The following is a 6,636-nucleotide window of genomic DNA, read 5'->3' as shown; positions in this document are numbered from 1 at the left end:
ACACAGGTCCCGGGAAACACTGCAAAGAAACTAGCAGAAGGGTTTTATACATACAACCACCAGTCTCATTAGATACACATATATATTCATATATACATATATTAGACATGGATCGTACTCACCCATCATGGTTCCCGTGTCAGAGCTCTGTCCGGAGAAGCCTCTAGACCAGACCATCAGGCTATGAAGCCATAGAACCAACCAAACCTAATAGATCCAGTATAGGAGACTATAATGCAGGACATTTCCCACCTAACCTCGGTCAGGTGGAGAGATGGTGGTTACAGGGGAATTAGGAAGGTGAAGATAAGGGCAGATGTAAGAACCCCGAAGGAAATGAGTAGATACTGAGGTATCACTCTGATCCGGCCAAAAGCACTGAGGGATCACATCCATTAGGTCTTTTACTTACCTTCCTTTTACCCGCGATTCTACCTACCCCTACCCGCGGGCGGGGGAGGAGCGCGAGCCGCGACACTAGCCTTCTGAGTCAGTCTCTGACCCTCAAAACTGAGATGGGCTAGGATCCCTGGGTTGTTCGGGCTCAGACCTGGACTTCTATCCCGGTCTTTCAGCCGGTCAGCCTGATATGCTTGGAGCATCACCATCGTGTGCAATGAAGCGACAGCCTGACCTGCTGCTGCTGCGTATGCCCTGGCATCCAGGGGAGATGTCAAGGAGGGGAGTCTTAGAGGATCGTCTCACCCAGCATCTCTCTATAGGGGCATCTTCTCATAACCGCTTTGCGCATCGCCTATTTCGCGATGTCACTTTCTTCACCCACTTTACGGCAAGTAAAGCCTCGCCGTGGCGCGATCCATAATTTCCAAAAGCTCATCATACGCAGGGCAGGAGGATTGGGAAGGCTCAGCCTCAGCTTCTTTGCAGCGGTAGGTCCTGAATCGCGGGAAGCAGATGGCTGCCCCTCTTTCCTCAAAAGAGAGACAAACAAGAGCGGAGCTTTTCCTTTGGAAAAAAAGCTTGCAGTGCACGCCAATTGCCCCCTCGGAGACATCGCGTGCGTGCTCTTTGCCTAAACAAACAACGCATAGATCGTGTGTGTCATCAGATGTTAAACAACGTCAACACGGACGCACACATCCTTAAATTCTTTGCTAGTGCTTGCCATAATGAGATAAATAGAGATCGCTCTTACCACAGAAATGCACGCTTCAAACAAAACAGTCAATGAAGACGAAGAAGAGAATGATGTGTGCTCCCGGCGCCTATTTTATAGTCGCACCGGTAGTGACGTCATGGCTGTCGCCGGCCAACGAGTTGGTGTTTTTTCAATGTATGCTTCAGACACGGGTCACGACGAGGCGTTCCCCATAGCGACCCCTAGAGGACGCAGTTCGAAGTTCCCATGAAAGGGAACTGCTTGGGAGTGGAGAGATTCATCCTCGCGCACATGGATCGCTCTCGATCACAAGATTAAGATTAAGATTAAGATTAAGATCACACTATAGAAACCGCCTAAAATTAAGTATAAAGAAGAGAAGAAAGCGGCCCTAGGCAGCTGCCTACACATGCCAGGATCCACCACTGCCAGATGCAGTTAGAAATTTACTAAAAACAAGCCTATCACAAGACATCTGGTGGGGGGGCATTTCAGGGGGGCCGGTGCCCCCCCTGGCCACCACGTAGACATGCCCCTGTACCTACTGGCATAATGTAACATATAGGCCTACAATCTTTATTTGAAGCGTAGCATGAGTTCCAAAGGTCAGTTTTTCATTTTGAACGCTGCTGCCGCAACATCAACTATATCTGGGCTATAAACTTTTATCCCAATACTTTCGTTATTAGTATTTAATGTTTGCAACACAGAAATGTAAACCTACTGTGTAGATTGTTTGTGAAGCTGTTTCAAACATAAAGCTTACATGATGAGCGCTGCTCTCTCTGGATCAGCGGCTGAAAGCAGGTTTAAATATTACGATGTGATTGTGATTTCAAATGTTTAATATATGTAGTGGAATCATCGTCATAGCAATAAGATTGCGTGTGTTTGAATCGAGATCGCCATCTTTTAATGATTAATCCATATGAGCCTATAGCCTATGTATTTTTATATGTCATAATTTGTACCAAACCTCAAAAGTTAACCGGGCGTCCCCCCCGCTTTTGCGATCCATGCATATGAGCAATAGTAATGATGCTTGCCTTAGTAAATGCCTCCAATAAATGTAAAATCTCTGGCTAAAACCCTTCCCATTCTCTGTATAACAGCTAAGCGTTATCTTTAGCGCACATGGAATATTTATTCCAGCTGGAGGTGGCTGTGAAGATACTGATCGTGAAGGTGACCCATCAGGTCTGAGAAACAGAGAAGAGACTTCAGGTTACCGCTCTCCTTCAAGTGTCCCTGTACATGAAATCTTTGATAGCCATACTGTATGACCAGGGTTTAAATTGGGCCGGGGCCGTCCGGGCACATAGACTCCAGGGCTCGACATTAAACACTTCATTAACGTCAGACAATAACATGATTAAAACATCAGTAACCAAAAATAACTATGCAAACACCAAAACGCAAGTATTCTTCTGATATCATTTCCACCTTCATTTCTTGTTTGTACTGTATATTCAAAAATATTTAAAATAATCTCATAATATTATTTAATGCAGGTGTATTTTTCAGTGTAAATGATTTAATTTGATAACGTATAGATAATCACATTATTATAATTGAATTTATAGATCAAATGTGAGAATTTTAAATGAAAGTATTAATGAGATTAGTGGAAAAATGCCCTCTATAAAGGTAAAAAAAAAAGTCCTTGGATAAAATGTAAAAAACATGCAGATTTATGTCACAGCTGATAGAAAACTGATGAGAATATTGCCTCAGAATAAATAATATTTGCAAAAAAACAAAACACACACACACACACAAATATATATATATGCTATGTTATGCATGTATATGTATAGAATATTTAAATATAATCAAGAGCACAGCACTGCATTCATGAATTATTTGAATATGTATATATTCTACATAAATCATGTGAAGTCTGACTGATTAGAAAGATCTTCCTGATTCATTTGCCTAAAAAGATTGCTTATCCAATACAATGGCCCTGACAGTTCTAAATATAGAGGCTTAACAGCCACCTGCCTCATTAACCATGATAGCTCTGACTGAGGAACATGCTATTGGATCCTGGAATCAATGAAAGTTGAATTTTAATCTCCTCACATTAGCGTTTTAGTCAAGTGCAAAAGAAGGGAATATTTAGAGCTGATGGAGCTGATAATTTGAGCAGAGTCGTGATCTAATGCCAGTACCAATCCACTGACTCACAGAACAGAAGGGTCAATAATGGTAATAATGGTAGATATATCTGTACATAAAATAATTGTTTTCATTTGTGTGTGTGTGTGTGTGTGTGTGTGTGTGTGCGCGTTTTTGTGACAAATGAGGACATACATTTGTATAATGACAAAGGTATGACATAGGTATTACAAGGAGAAGGTGACTTTTCAGGACATTACCCCATGTCCCCACTTTTCAAAACGCTTATAAATCACACAGAATGGAGTGTATTGAAAATCTGAAATAGCACAAAGTTTCCTGTAAGGGGTAGGATTAGGGGTAGGGTTGGTGTAGAACAATAGCACATACAGTTTGTACAGTATAAAAACCATTACGCTTATGGGATGTCCCCACTTTTCACAAAAACAAACCTGTGTGTGTGTGTTTGTGTGTGTGTGTGATTTAATGATAGGCAGTGTTGGGACTCAAATTTGAAGCGACCCATCTGATTTTTTGCTGCCAATGGATACCCATTTGAGTGCCAGTTGTGCCTATAAGGTTGTGGAATGCTGGCTGATATGATTAATAGATTATGCTACAGTATGTATTGTTTGTGTTTACTAGAGTATCATGTTAGCTAAGTAACATATGCTGAACGTGAACGTGAATCTGGCAAAGATTTATTATGTTGGTTGTATGTATCAAGATAGTTTGAAATGTAATGTCCGGTGAGGTCATGTCTGGTCATATCATGATTGAAAATAACCTACCACCTACATTAAACCTAATAACATGATAACATAAGCAAACGTGAGATAAAAGCTTGTGAGCTGAAGCAACCATGCCATTTTAGCTTACCTATAAAAGTCATTGTGCTCTTTTATCATGACTCTGTTTCATGGGACTCATACCAAACGCTCCACATCGCAAGCGCAATTCGGAATCAGGAGAGCTACCGAGCAAGTTTACTATGTCAGAGCTGTACATATGGAGCTGGTTATGTGATGCAAACATCAAAATGTATTAGTACAAATTATGCAATACGATAAAAGATTTTTAAGGTCACAACATCTCCGTGAACATAAGTGTTTATTAATTGATAATCTGCCCCATAAAAAAATTAATTTTGTGAAAAGGAATCAATGTTGTTGGTGTTTTACTGCCAGTAGTTTTAATTTCAACTGGAAACTGCAGGAAAATGTATGTATAGGTAACTTTTTAGAGTTTTTCAAAAATGTATGTACAGGCACATTTTTCTAAAGATTTGTTGCCCTATGACAAAGTGCACCTGCTATGGTCCTGCTGAGGTGTTCTGGTTTTTAGCATGTATGCAGTATGTAAGTGTTGCCCTTTTTATCATCTGTCAGATAAAAATCATATGTTTGTTTGGAAAAGTAAATGCATTCCTAAACTCAATAAGATATTTCATTTGACGTATCAGTTATGTCTGTAGCACAAATGCATGTTTACACATCAGTGTTTAACAGAAGAAGAAATGTGCAAAAACTACATTTAGGGGTTCAACAGCACCCTCAAAGGGTGCATACTAGTACCTTAGAGTAGTAATATGTACCCTTAAGGTAGTAATATGTACTCTTATGGTACTAATATGCACCCTTTAAGGGGTAAAGATAGTGCAAAGGTGTTCCTTTGATGATACTGCCCCAGTGACAAGCTGTTTTACCCCTTTTTGCATTTTCATTTCTCACTTTCTTTTCTTTTTTTTTTGAGTGTGTGAGGGCTTTAGAACAAATTCCTAACCATAAGTATGTGCAACAGTAGTGGAGATGCTTGCCTTAGCAAGGCTATTTAAAGGGGTCATATGATTTCAAATTGTCCTTTCTCTTTGGAGTGTTACAAGCTGTTCATGCATAGATAAGATTCCTAAAGTTGCAAAGACTAAAGTCTCAAACCCAAAGAGATATTCTTTATAAAAGTTAAGACTTGTCCACGCCCTCCTAAAACGCCTCTTTCAAACACGCCCCCACATGTCTATGTCACTGTGTGGGAAGATTTGCATAACGCTGCCCAAATGTTCACGCAAAGAAAGAAGGCGTAGCTTTTATTCTCGCTGTAGTATTGTTGTTGCTGCCGCCGCCATGTTGTGGAGATGCTGTGTGTTTAGTTGTGAAAACAAATCTACTTTGGTTGGCCTTCCAAAAGAGGATGATATCCGCTTCGTCATGCCTAGAGCTGATCCGTGCTGGTCGCTGAGGAAATACATCAACTTTGCGCTGTGGATCGCCGGATCGGCTTTCACCATGGACAAAGCGGATTCCAGCCCGTGGTCGTCACATGTGGTTGCCGCAAGCCCGCCGGACGCTCCTTCGTCGAATCCGCCGGCCGCGCCATTCTCAAACCCACCGGCCTCTGCTCACTCAAGCCCGCTGTGTGTTTCGTTGTGAAAGCGAAACTACTTTGTTTGGCCTTCCAAAAGAGGGCACAACTAGAAATCAGTGGTTAAGTACTTACAACGCTGTTCCAGAACAGTTGTAAGTCGGGGAGGCAGGGGAGGCACAGCTTCCCTATAATTTTGAGGTGAAAATGGGAGAAGGACGATTTAATGTTAATAAAATTCACAATTCATTTTAGTTCATGTCTCAGAATGTGTATTTTTTTGTTTGTAATTTCACAGTTGTAATACTAATATCATAAAGTGAAAGCGCCGCTATCGCGAATGTGCCGAACCTGCTGATGTAATTGCAACCGCTAATGATAGAGAAGGGTAGGGGGAGGCTGGGGGAGAGGTGAGCTCTCGTGCCTCCATTGGTAAAAAAAAATTTGCCAATCACCATCGAGTGTTCACTTTCAGCGCTGAGGAGTGTTGCGAAAAGAACCCTTGCAAGGGAGGCTAGCCTCTTTTGATATCAACCACAGCGTCACACACGGCGGCCTAGAGTGAGCGGCGGTGGCCTAGAGTGAGCAGAGGCCGGGGGCTAGAGTGAGGAACGGCCGGAGGGCTAGAGTGAGCAGAGGGGGCAGTCTTGAGAATGGCGTGGCCGGCAGATTCGACGAAGGAGGCTTGCGGCAACCACATGTAACGACCCCGGGCTGGACTCCGCTTCGTCCACGGTGAAAGCCGATCCGGCGATCCACAGCGCAAAGTTGTTGTATTTCCTCAGCAACCAGCACGGATCATCTCCAGGCATGACGAAGCAGATATCGTCCTCTTTTGGAAGGCCAAACAAAGTAGTTTCGCTTTCACAACGAAACACACAGCGGGCTTGAGTGAGCAGAGGCCGGAGGGCTAGAGTGAGCAGAGGCCGGTGGGTTTGAGAATGGCGCGGCCGGCGGATTCGACGAAGGAGCGTCCGGCGGGCTTGCGGCAACCACATGTGACGACCACGGGCCGGAATCCGCCTTGTCCCTGGGGG

The sequence above is a fragment of the Sinocyclocheilus grahami genome, unplaced genomic scaffold (genome assembly GCF_001515645.1).
Source record: "Sinocyclocheilus grahami isolate Dianchi unplaced genomic scaffold, SAMN03320097.WGS_v1.1 scaffold704.1, whole genome shotgun sequence".
In the NCBI taxonomy this organism is placed as follows: Eukaryota; Metazoa; Chordata; class Actinopteri; order Cypriniformes; family Cyprinidae; genus Sinocyclocheilus; species Sinocyclocheilus grahami.
This window is presented reverse-complemented; position numbering follows the sequence as displayed.